This window comes from Rhipicephalus microplus, chromosome 7 (assembly GCF_043290135.1).
Source record: "Rhipicephalus microplus isolate Deutch F79 chromosome 7, USDA_Rmic, whole genome shotgun sequence".
NCBI lineage: Eukaryota > Metazoa > Arthropoda > Arachnida > Ixodida > Ixodidae > Rhipicephalus > Rhipicephalus microplus.
The window spans coordinates 40,160,569-40,174,165 of record NC_134706.1 but is presented as its reverse complement, the minus strand read 5'-3'; positions in this window follow the sequence as shown (position 1 = coordinate 40,174,165).

Genomic DNA, 13,597 nt, shown 5'->3' with positions numbered 1-13,597 from the left:
CTTAATACCGGTAGCAGTACTGCTGGATGGGAGACAAATCAGGGAGGCAGATGTAATACGCGTGGTTGGCATGTGGATACAAGGAAATTCGGGAACGTCACACACACTACAAAGGCTACGGGGAACCACGGCGAATGTGGCCCGGATGATCAGGCGGATAGCAAATAGCGAAATGGGACTAGAGGAGAAAGAAACCATTGCACTCGTTCATGCATTTGTGATCAGCCGAGTTACGTACGCGCTACCGTACCAGACAATGACAAACCAGGAGACAAAGCAAATAAACACAATAATAAGGAAAGCATTCAAAGCAGCATTGGGGATTCCGGAAAATGCCAAAACCGAGAGGGTAGAGAAATTGGGCATATACAATACCTTTGAGGAGTATGCGAATGCGGTGCTTTTATCTCAAAAGGAAAGGCTCAATTCAAGCTATCATGGGAGAAGAATTCTGGAAAAGATGGGATATACATTGCGACCGTTATATTGTGACGAGGAAACGGTGCTAATAGATGCCGAAAAACGCACACATTTAACTGTGGCGCCTATTCCCAGAAATATGCATCCGACGTATCACGCAGGAAGGAGGAAAGCGAGAGCAGACTCCTTACGCAAAGCATTTCAGAATAGCTCAGAATCCGTCTTTACAGACGTAAGTAAAGCGAGCAGAGGGTCACATGTAATGGCAATTGTAGCACAAAATCACACCACAATGGCGTCGGTTAAAACTTGTTTCACACGAGTGGCAGAGGCGGCAGCAATAGCCATAGCCATATCCAACGCAGAAATCAGGGGAGAATCAGTGGTTGTGCTCTCCGATTCACAGGCGGCATGCCGAATGTTTCTCCGAGGAACGCTACCTAAAATAGCGTATAAATTTTTAAATAAACCCGTAACAGGAGACCATCACATTATATGGTGTCCTGCTCACGAAGGTTTGGAGGGGAACGTCGTGGCAGACCATATAGCTCGAGGCATCACCAACCGAGCGACGGCAGGCCACGACGTTGAACCTCTTTCCAATTCGCGTGACATCCTCCTCCAACAAAGGAAGCAACGAAAGGAATATGGGCTTCCACATAAGAACTTGGATAGCCAGCAAAGCAGGGATTGGAGACGCATACAAACCAATAGCTTTCCAAATTTGTACCATCTAAGTAGAATATATCCCGCAAGATATAAAGACACCTGTCCGTGGTGTTCACAAATACCAACACTCAGCCACATAACATGGGAGTGCACCCAGAGGCCCACACACATCGACAGCCCACACATCACGAAGCAACCACACATGTTTCACAGGCAGTGGGAGGCATGGCTTGCGGACGAGGACAAGCAGAGCCAAATAGCTTTGCTTGACCAGGTCCAGCGAGCCGCCCGTGCCAGCGGAGCCCTGGACTGAGGGCCCGACCAAACTGCCTTCATTTCAATTTTTTTTCTCTGAATAAAGTTTCTTCCTCCTCCTCCTCTATACTCAGAAGCCAGGCGCCACCAGCGTCCGTCAGCGTGGCCCGATGGCAACCGGTGCGAAACGCGACATGCTGTATTTTGCGCTGAAGTATTACCCAGACCATAGAGTTCCCCAAAATTACCTAGAAGGCACTCTGGTGCTGGGATCGTTCAGCGACCATGCGAATGATGGGTAGTGCACACATTTGCCTAGTCTTCGTACTTGCGGGCGGCGAATCGTACTTGCGGCTTGGTTTATTTCTATGTTTCGGTTTCGTTTTGAAAGAATCAACGAACCATTTTGAACTTAGTGGCTTGATTCGAAATGATAAGCCTAAAAAAATAAGGTTATGAAGCGAATACGGTGAAAATTTGCTAATATATGTTATCGTGAAAAAACAGCTCCAAGCAACACGAACCCACACGGAGCCAGAAGGAGGCCAGAAGTACGAATATTAGACAAATGTGTTTACCACCCATCATTCCCATGCTCGCTGAAGCGCTGTGCAATGCAGCTCCCATAGACACTAGCGCCAGAGGAGAAGGAGGAGGAATAAATGAGGAAGGACAGGGAGGTTACTAGCGCCAGAGTTCCCTCTAGTGTATATTGGGAAGCTCTAAGCCAGCTCCCATATACACTAGCGCCAGAGTTCCTTCTAGTGTATATTAAGAAACTCTATGACCCAGACAACGCTGCGTCTCCCTCTTTTCGTGATGGAGGAAACCCGTACGCGCCGAACCGCGCATGCGTCAAAGCAACGCAGCGTGGCGTGCGCCTGCGATTATATGGCAGGAACGACGCCTGACGTGGCAACGCCGGCGTGACGCGACGAAATGAACGCCGGCGAGCGCGCGCACCGCGTCACGTCGAAATGTATTGCCGCCTTGACTGTGGCATGTAGTCATGTTCTCGAATGACACACATCTCATGATTATCGTGTTTGCACCAGTCACATACCTTCGTCATCCATTGGCATCACGTAATACCAAATTTGGCACATGTGAAGCTAGCAAAACGGCAGTGAGCGCATCATCAGTGTGGCATGTAGTCATGTTGTTACATGACACGCATGTCGTGATTATCATGTTTGAATGTGTCATTTACCTATGTCGTCCGTTCGCGTCGTGTAATAACGAGTTTGGTACATGTGTAGCTAGCGAAACGGCCGCAAGCGCATCATGACTGTAGCATGTAGTCATCTTGTTACATGACACGCATCTTATGTTTATCATGTTTGCACCAGTATCATACCTTCGTCATCCATTCACGTCCCACAATACCAAATTTGTTATAAGTGAAGCTAGTGAAACAATGGCCAGCGCTTCATAAGCGTGGCATGTAGTCATGGTGTCACATGACACGCAACTCATGCTTATCATGTTTGCACCAGTCACATTCATTCGTCATCCATTCGCGTACTGTAATACCAAATTGGTATGTGACGCTAGCGAAACGGGCGCGAGCGCATCATGAGCGTAGCATGTAGTCATGTTGTTACATGACACGCATGTCATGATTTTTATGTTAGGGTCTGTCGACTGTGTTCGCCATGGAATTGTATCATACCATACTAGTTTTGCAACATGCCATGTGAACGAAACCACCACGATAGCTGCAGGACCATGAAATGTTAATCATGACATTCATGGCATACATGTGATGATTTTCATGTTATGACTAGTCAAATATGTTCTTCACACAATCATGTTATGCCACGCCATGTTTGGTATCGATACCACTATCGAAACGGCCAGGAGAGCTAAAAGACGTAGGTGGCTAGATAGATAGATAGATAGATAGATAGATAGATAGATAGATAGATAGATAGATAGATAGATAGATAGATAGATAGATAGATAGATAGATAGATAGATAGATAGATAGATAGATAGATAGATAGATAGATAGATAGATAGATATGTAGATAGATAGATAGATAGATAGATAGATAGATAGATAGATAGATAGATAGATAGATAGATAGATAGATAGATAGATAGATAGATAGATAGATAGATAGATAGATAGATAGATAGATAGATAGATAGATAGATAGATAGATAGATAGATAGATAGATAGATAGATAGATAGATAGATAGATAGATAGATAGATAGATAGATAGATAGATAGATAGATAGATAGATAGATGGAGAGATGGAGAGATGGATGGATGGAGAGATGGAGAGATGGATAGATAGACTCAAAGTCGCCGAAGTTCGCTAAAAAGTGCTTCGCATTTAAACGAAATGGACCATCTTCTTGAAGGGAACCCTGATGGGATTCGAAGCAGCAGCTGAGCGCACGACGTTGACCCGGTTGAAACGGGCGTCACACGGGTGCTGAAAAACAGTTTGAAGCGAACTTCGTGTAGCGTTTACTCAAGTAAACGTTCGTTTGAAACGCAAAGACACGGGAGACTTACGTCAACGCGCAGCTGCAGTTTGACCTACTTGACGCCACATCAACCCCTGCGGAAAGGGGCACGTGTTGCGGCGCGTTCGTACGGACGTACGTACGGCCTTACACACGTGAATCAAAGAGATGCTTCGCGTCTAAAAACAATTGTTTGACGCGTGTTATAAATATTCTGTTAATTCACTGTGGATAGGATTAGATTGGATTGGATTGGATAACCTTGTATTGGGTCCTCCAAAACACAGATCGCAGTGTGTCACGCCGTTCCGACTAGGGACTGAGATGCCGAGCTCCTCAGCCACCTCACGGGCTTGGTCGACAGCCCAGAGCTGACCTGCCAAGGACGAACTGCGGATTGCCGCCTCGCATCTGGCAGAGGTGATGTTTAGTGAATGGGCAAATTTGGTACACTGCCATAGCATATATTCTAATTAAGCTATTTCCCCACAATGTGCGCAAAGATTACTTGTGTATAGGTCAGGGTACATGATGTGTAACATTGTCAAAGTAGGATACGTCAGGGTTTGCAAAAGCTTTAAAGGGCCACTCATCACCCCGCGTTTAAAAACGAGGGGGTGATTTTCTTTTCTCCTTCGTACACACGATGCATCCTCCTCGCCCCTTAGTTATGCAAGTGAACATTGTCAGCACTGAGCGCTAGAGCCCATCAGAATTTCACGCTTCTCGGCTGCACGCTGTTATCGCTGCTTGCGCAGTTGTGAACGCACAAAAGGATATTAGATTGGTCGTTTGTGCACAATATCCCCGCGAGACAAAGAAGAACGGATAGGCGGCTGCATGGCAAAGTAGCGCAGGAGACAAATCTCATGGGATATTTCGCGTATATCAATAAATCGGGAGCATGTACGCTGTAGACGTCATGGGAACTGCTGTCTACGTCACAGTAGTGCACCCAGAAGGACGAGAAATATCAGGAAAGAATATTGCGCTCTTTTTTGTATTTTGGGAGCCTGATGAGTGGCCCTTTAGTGTATGAGCTTGGGGCCAAGTTAGATTTTTGTGAGGTGGAGGGAAAATCCTTCTGGACAGGTAGAAATGTTCAGTGAGCTCGTTATATGTAGTGAGAATTTCCCAGCTATCCCCTTCACCGGGAGAACGCATGCCCGGGGAGGTGAGTTTAAAGAGGTCTCGTGCCGCCTCGTGTGCTGCTTCATCGAGGTTGGAAGGAGAATCCTGGATTTGTCCAAGGCGAGCTGGGAACCAGTTCAAGAGATGATGCGTAATGTCCTTGCCATGTAGTATTTTTCAGCATTTGTCCAGAAACCATTCCCTTTGCTGAGGCCCGCAGTGCTGTCATGGAATCACTTTAGATCACTTTAATGTTATCCACCTCTAGTGCTAAGGCGATGGTCACCTGTTGCGGAAAGATCACTGCGGCTACCGACACTAATGAGTATGCTCTGAAATTCTTCTTCGCCGTTACAATTTCCTGTGAGACCAAATTATCCAGGAAGAAAATATCATGAATATGGTGTCACGTCCCTGTCATTATCCTCATACGTTTAAACGCAAGAAAATGTAGCGCTTTCAAGATATGCCCAACTTATGACGATCATTGATGCTCCGAAGAAAATGTCTAATTGAAAGATCCATACTAGTGTAGAGTAGTAATAGTTATTGGTGCATCTACCATTTGAGAAATGCAGCGATACCTTGACCAAAAATATGCATTGCGATAAATTATTGAAGTACTTTGTGGGAATGGGGCGTGCCGTTTTGTTCTAACATAGCTACGCACATATTTTGATGCTGGCCCCCTCGTATGGGAGACTTTGAAGCTGCTCTCGTTCGTTTCATGTGCATTCTAAACTGTATACGTTTTCGTGTTACTGTGTGAGAAGTTCAGGAGTAGATGAAGCGCTAGACAAATACGCGTGGAGCCGGAGAGAAAAACGAAGAAAGCTGAAGCAGGAAAGAACAAAAAAACGTGAAAAGGTGACAAATTTTTGAACAGGGGGTGTTGCTGGAGACAACGCTAAAAGAAAGGGTCTGTTTTTTTCAAGGCAACAACTCAAGCAACTTGCTGCCTTAAAGGGTACAAGTACACTGGTCGAAACATTGGCTCTGGTTACACCCTCCGTTAATTTTTTTTTTTTTTTGTATTCAAGCGTTATCCTGTCTTGAACTTCCCGAAGGAAGTGCGATGAAAGACGTGAGGCGAAAAGAAACTCGTTGAGTTTGACGCAGAGTGTTACTAAAGTTCTGATGTGATGACAACAAAATACTGACCGCCATGGCTCCTAGTCAGCAAACCAATAACGTTTAGCCAACCCTGTAGAAATTTCGTTACGCTTCAGGTGTAGGTCCATTTACACTATATTTACTAGTATAGCAAAGGAGGCTGGAATGGTGACTGTCTAGCCAATAGAACCACGTATCTTTCTTTCGAGTTCCACCACACTGCAACGAACTTTCTGCTCCAACAAATTGATGCTCTTTAGCCAGTACTACTTATCGTAAGAAAGACTCGTCTAGGCCTAAAAGCTCGCCAACAACGCAGTCTTAATGACGAGTTATCTGCTGCCTTATGAAAAGACCTAAAAGCATCATCATCATCATCATCATCATCAGCCTGACTACGTCCACTGCAGGACAAAGGCCTCTCCCATGTTCCGCCAGTTAACCCGGTCCTGTGCTTGCTGCTTCCAATTTATACCCGCAAACTTCTTAATCTCATCTGCCCACCTAACCTTCTGTCTCCCCCTAACCCGCTTCCCTTCTCTGGGAATCCAGTCAGTTACCCTTAATGACCAGCGGTTATCCTGTCTACGTGCTACATGCCCTGCCCATGTCCATTTCTTCTTCTTGATTTCAGCTATGATATCCTTAACCCCCGTTTGTTCCCTAATCCACTCTGCTCTCTTCTTGTCTCTTAAGGTTACACCTACCATTTTTCTTTCCATTGCTCGCTGCGTCGTCCTCAATTTAAGCTGAACCCTCTTTGTAAGTCTCCAGGTTTCTGCTCCGTAGCTAAGTACCGGCAAGATACAGCTGTTATATACCTTCCTCTTGAGGGATAGTGGCAATCTACCTGTCATAATTTGAGAGTGCTTGCCGAATGTGCTCCACCCCATTCTTATTCTTCTAGTTACTTCAATCTCGTGGTTCGGCTCTGCGGTTATTACCTGCCCTAAGTAGACATAGTCTTTTACAACTTCAAGTGCACTATTACCTATCTCGAAGCGCTGCTCTTTGCCGAGGTTGTTGTACATTACTTTCGTTTTCTGCAGATTAATTTTAAGACCCACTTTTCTGCTCTCCTTGTCTAACTCCGTAATCATGAGCTGCAATTCGTCCCCCGAGTTACTCAGCAATGCAATGTCATCGGCGAAGCGCAGGTTACTAAGGTATTCTCCATTGACTCTTATCCCTAACTGTTCCCATTCTAGGCTTCTGAAAACCTCCTGTAAGCACGCGGTAAACAGCATTGGGGAAATTGTGTCCCCCTGCCTTACACCCTTCTTGATTGGTATTCTGTTGCTTTCTCTATGAAGCACTATGGTAGCAGTTGATCCCCTGTAGATTTCTTCCAGAATGTTTATATATACTTCATCTACGCCCTGATTCCGCAGTGTTTGCATGACGGCTGATATTTCTACTGAATCAAACGCCTTCTCGTAATCTATGAAGGCAATGTATAGTGGTTGGTTATACTCTGAGCATTTCTCTATTACCTGATTGATAGTATGAATGTGGTCAATTGTTGAGTAGCCTGTTCGAAATCCTGCTTGTTCCTTTGGTTGATTGAATTCTAATGTTTTCTTTACTCTGTTAGCAATTACCTTTGTAAATAGCTTGTATACTACAGAGAGCAAGCTGATCGGCCTGTAATTCTTCAAGTCCTTGTCATCTCCTTTCTTATGTATTAAGATGATGTTAGCGTTCTTCCAAGACTCTGGTACTCTTCCCGCCAGGAGACACCTCGTAAACAGGGTGGCTAGTTTTTCTAACACAATCTGTCCTCCATCTTTCAGCAGATCTGATGTTACCTGATCCTCACCAGCAGCTTTGCCCCTTTGCATGCTCTCCAAAGCTTTTCTGACTTCTTCTATCATTACTGGTGGGGTGTAATCTGGGTTACTGCTAGTTCTTATAGTATTAAGGTCGTGGTTGTCTCGGCTACTGTACAGATCCCTGTAAAACTCCTCCGCTATCTTAACTATCCTATCCATATTGGTAGTTATTTTGCCTTCTTTGTCCCTTAGTGCATACATCCGACTTTTGCCTATCCCAAGTTTCCTCTTCAATGCTTTGACACTTCCTCCGTTTTTCAGAGCGTGTTCAATTCTCTCCATGTTATACCTTCTTACATCGCATACTTTACGTCTATTAATCAACTTCGAAAGCTCTGCCAGTTCTATTTTGTCTGTTGTACTTGACACTTTCATGATTTGACGCTTCTTAATTAGGTTCTTCGTTTCCTGTGAAAGCTTGCCAGTGTCCTGTCTAACTACCCTGCCTCCCACTTCCACTGCACACTCCATAATGATACTCGTCAGATTATCATTCATTGTATCTACGCTAAGGTTGGTTTCCTCACTGAGAGCCGAGTACCTGTTCTGCAGTGACACTCTGAATTCCTGTACTTTCCCTCTCAGTGCTAGCTGATTGATTGGCTTCTTGCGTATCAAGTTCTGTCGTTCCTTCTTCAAGTCTAGGCGAATTCGAGACCGTACCATTCTATGGTCACTGCATCGTACCTTGCCAATCACTTCCACATCCTGCACGATTCCAGGGTGTGCACTCATTATAAAGTCTATTTCGTTCTTATTTTCGCCATTAGGGCTCCTCCATGTCCACTTGCGGTTTTCTCGTTTTCGGTAGAAGGTATTCAAAATCCGTAAATTATTGCGTTCTGCGAATTCTACTAGTAGCTCTCCTCTGGCGTTTCTAGTACCGATGCCATAATCTCCTACTGCCTGGTCTCCAGCCTGCTTCTTCCCTACCTTTGCATTAAAGTCGCCCATCACGATAGTATACTGTGTTTTTACCTTACTCATTGCCGATTCCACGTCTTCATAGAAGCTTTCAACTGAAGCGTCATCATGGCTGGATGTAGGCGCGTAAGCCTGTACTACCTTCATCTTGTATCTTTTATTCAGTTTAATTACGATACCTACCACCCTTTCATTAATGCTATAGTATTCCTCTATGTTGCCAGCTATGTTTCTGTGAATGAGGAACCCCACTCCCAGTTCTCTTCTGTCTGCCAAGCCCCTGTAGCAAAGGACGTGCCCATTCTGTAGCACCGTATAGGCCTCACCTGTCCTCCTAACCTCACTGAGCCCTATTATATCCCATTTAACACCCTCTAGCTCCTCGAATAGTACAGCTAGACTTCCCTCACTAGATAAGGTTCTAGCGTTAAACGTTGCCAAGTTCAGGTTCCAATGGCGGCCTGTCCGGATCCAGAGATTCTTAGCACCCTCTGCTGCGTTGCAGATCTGACCGCCGCCGTGGTCAGTTGCTTCGCAGCTGCTGGGGACTGAGGGCCGTGAGTTATTTGACGTAATCATGTGGGAGGTAGTGGCCAGATACTGCACCAGGGTGGCCAATCCTTCTCTGGTGAGGGAGTGCGTTCTCGGCGGTGTTTGCCGGTGAGGCCGCACCCCAGGCCTCTTAATGCAGTTCCATCAACACGCGGATTTTTTTTTTTTAATCCGGTTGGGAACTGCGCGGTACCGGGATTTGAACCACGGACCTCTTGCATGCGAGGCGGATGCTCTAACCACTACGCCATCGCCGCACACCTCTAAAACCTAAACCTAAAAGCAAATGACTATAATCTGTTGCATACGAATCCGTTACCACTCTGAAAGCTACGCACGAAGTTCGGTAAGCAAACTGTATAACTATACGCACATTTCGCAGCCACGTCACTTGAACAAAATTAAAAACAGCGTGTCAGGGCCTGAAAATAGGCAAAGCTATGCACGTGGTCTTCTGCGTGAATAGTTTGGAAGCGCTCAGACGGAAGTGAAAGAATGATAAGCACTCCCTGTCCCGGCAACAGCCACTCTGTGATGGTTGGGCACGTTGGGTGTAACGTTGCATAATGGCGTTCCACACATTCCACTATGCTACTTGGCGGAAGTGGTCCAAGAACGGCGTTCCAAGAAAGTTCTCCCGGGGAAATTCCGGCATCGATCTTGTGGACAATGATACCTCTATACATAAAAAATGTTTTGGATAAGTAACGTTGTCTCTAGCCTATTTATCTATTTATCTATCTATTTATCAATCAGTAAATGCACAATTAATCAGTTATTACAAAATATATTCACAAAAATATTAGGACCGTAGGCGTGCAAGTGGTCCTACTTGCGGTCAAATCTATAACACGAGTATTCTGTAAACATGTGCAGAGAAGAGCTGCGGTTATTATCATTTTGAAGTTTCAAGGTGAATTTTACGTAACTATATGCCCAAGACAAAGAATAGGAAAGAGCTGCAATATCTTACCTACACTATTCATACAGGAAATATTAGAGGCATACACCGCGAACCCGTTTCCAAAGCAGTTGGCAGATTTAATACTCAACCAGCCTAAGTATAATACCCGGAAAAATGAAGTGTGGACTGTTCGAACCTTTAGAACCACATACGGTTTTCAATCGTTGGGAAATAAACTTCTAAGGTTACTAAATAAACTTAGGGATAACGAAATTGACTTAGAAAAAATCACCTTTCAACAACTGCGGAATCATTTCCTCCAGACGTCATGATCACTCGTTTCTGTTACTTGTAATTTCTAAAAAATGTATTTTTGTATTTTGTTTTTTTTTTGACATGTATTCTGTATACTGCTTTGTGTTTTTTTCACGATATGTTTCTTGGTGTCTTGTTTGTTTTTTTTATGAGTATGCATTTGTGGTGTTGCCAAAGCAATAAATTAGGCATATTCCTTCTTTTATGATGCTTTTGCTGTGTTTTGCAAGGCAAATGCGCCTGTATTTCACATTGCGAAATTATTTGTTTATAGCATTATATGTACCAATATGTTACACCTGTACAGTGTTGATTGCTCATTTTTGTCGTATACATGTTTGTATGCTTCGCTCGGATGTATTACGCAAATGCTTCCTTTTTTTAAGCCAAATACGCCAACATTTTTTGCATCTTTTGAAATAGATTTTTTGTTGTTGTTGTTTAAGCATTAGATGTTTCGTTTTATCACACATGTACAGTGATGATTTCTTTCTTGTCATAGACCTGTTTATTTTTACGCGTATGATCCCGAATGTGTTTATGAAAGTGTTACCGCTGCTGCGATGTGTTCGGGGAGGGGCAATGGGGCCTGCGGCCTTGTCAAGCTGGCATCACGCCAGCTTTTTTTGCAGGTCTCCTGCATCATGTATCCTTGATGCGAAATAAAGTCATTATTATTATTATTATTACATACAGAAGATAATGGTACTATAAGGTAGTTAACGCTCTGTGAACAAGCGAAGCTTGTACGCACCTGCGGATACAGAAAGGGCAATTATCCCTACGCAACGCAACGGCTGTCTGGACTCCTCTAAACAAAACTTCACTTTTTTGTTGATGAACTGGCTTTTTCGCCCACCCACGACCTCGAAAATGGGCGAGGTCGTGGTTGACAGTAAACTTAGTCTTCAACAGCGAGGTCAAAGTCAATGTAGTCGTCGAAAGCGTTACTTTCGCTGCTATATAACAAGAGTCAACATATTTCATGGGTACGCAAAGCAGAACAGTCACCGAAACGCCCAGATTGCGCTCAACATGGATGTGCTGCACCAGTTGCGGCAAATGCCGTTGTATTGGCGATACAAAAGAGGCGATTAGTTGCTGCGTGATCACGTGACAAGCTAGCTTCCCTTAAGAAAAGTTATCTTGTTGCCAAGTGATATCGTACGGCAGTATCATCACTCCAGTCTGAACATACCACCGCCTCCCTCATTTATACCTTCTTAATATTGCATGCTCTGTGAGATAGGTGCTCGCCCCGCCATGATGGTTTAGTGGCTACGGCACTCGGCTGCTGACTCGCAGTTGGCAGGTTCGAATCTTGGCTGCGGCGGCTGCATTTTCGATAGAGCCGAAAATGCTGTAGGCTGGTGAGCGGAGATGACGGAGCACGTCAAAAAACCCTAGGCGATCGAAATTTCTGGAGCCCTTCAGTACCGGCGTCTCTCATATTTACGATGTAGTTTTGGGACGTTAAACACCGAATATTATTATTTATTGAGATAGCTGCTCTTCTCGAAGACATTCCTGTCGGGATTGAAGCTTCTGTTGTTCTTACTATGTGTCCTTGCAATTAAACTATAATTTTTCAACCAATAACTATGTGCCTTATGCAAGCATCTTACCTTTGATTTCATTATGTTCGCTGTAGCTGAATACATTCTTCAATGTTGTTTAATCAGGTGAAAGGGGCGATGTATGCCTGAAGTTAAAAAAATGCAAGGCGTAAGCGTATACAGAACTCTCCTATGCCTGGGCGGCTCGTGTTTTTGGCATTTTTTGTAGCCGTGTACCTCCCTATTCATAATAAAAAGATGCCGCTGCTGCCTTTTATGTTTTTAGTCGACCAATTTTTGAGACCAGCCGGCAGCATTGCGATTCGTGGCGCCGCAGGTAGACTGGTTTTTGCACTTCGTGTTCCCATAAGGGTTTGTTGTCTCGGTATGTGAACATCCTGAGACTGAATTTACTTTCGTTCCTTTTCGTTCGATTCCGTTCTACGTGGCTGGGGACTAAAGATGCGTATAGAACAACTTTGGGAGGACCAAAATAGTCACTCAATCCAGCATTTCTAAAAATTGAGCATGGTGTAAAAGTAAACTAAAAGCTCTATTATTGGTAGACATGGCAAAATGGCCTGAGCAACGTTGCCTCAACAGCAAGATCACCCACGTAAAGAAGCAAAGCATTGCATTTTAGTAGTTTTGAATAAAAAAAGCTTTCTTATTTACCCCAGGGTTTGATTTCAAGACCACCAATGACCGCCGTTGGTTTGATACTATGCGTTATATGCATACATGGAAGCAAGACCTTACTTAGACTCCATGCCACATTATTGGCTCAACATAGTTAATAACGGCTTGTATATTAGCCAATCACAATTTTCTTTAAATTAACAATAGCAACATTCGCTATACCTGATTTACTGTAATCGCAGCTTCGGTGGCTGCCATCTTTGCGATCTATGAGAGCATTTATCAGTTTTTTTTTTCTATGATCGCTGTGTATTTCTAGCCTCCTCTGAATACCTAACCGGAGACGTACGCTGTAGCTGTTCTGGCAAATTCATACCAAGTAGATACCTTCCGGATGGGGCATAGTCACAAGTACATGGCCCAAATTAAAGTCTGCGCAGCGGGATGGTGGCAAACGGCACACGTGAAGTGAACTGCCAAGTCAAGAAAAATTTTGTTAAACTACACCAATCAACAACCTTTCGCCATTATTTCTTCATACGCTTGCCCGTTTGTTTCCTTCTACGATTTAGGAAACCTAGAGAGCGCATGTTAGCGTGTCGTCACTTTTTTTTTCTTAAGCACTGTATGTGAAACATGGCGCAAAGTACACGACACCAAGTGCTGTGATGACCTTTGTGCATGCCTTGGGTTGAGCTTGTTTGTTCGCGACATACAGATTCACAGGAGAAGTTGGAGATAAAGGGAAAGGCTAAACAACATGACATCACCGCACATCTCCAGCTACACAGCGGTAATCACTAGAT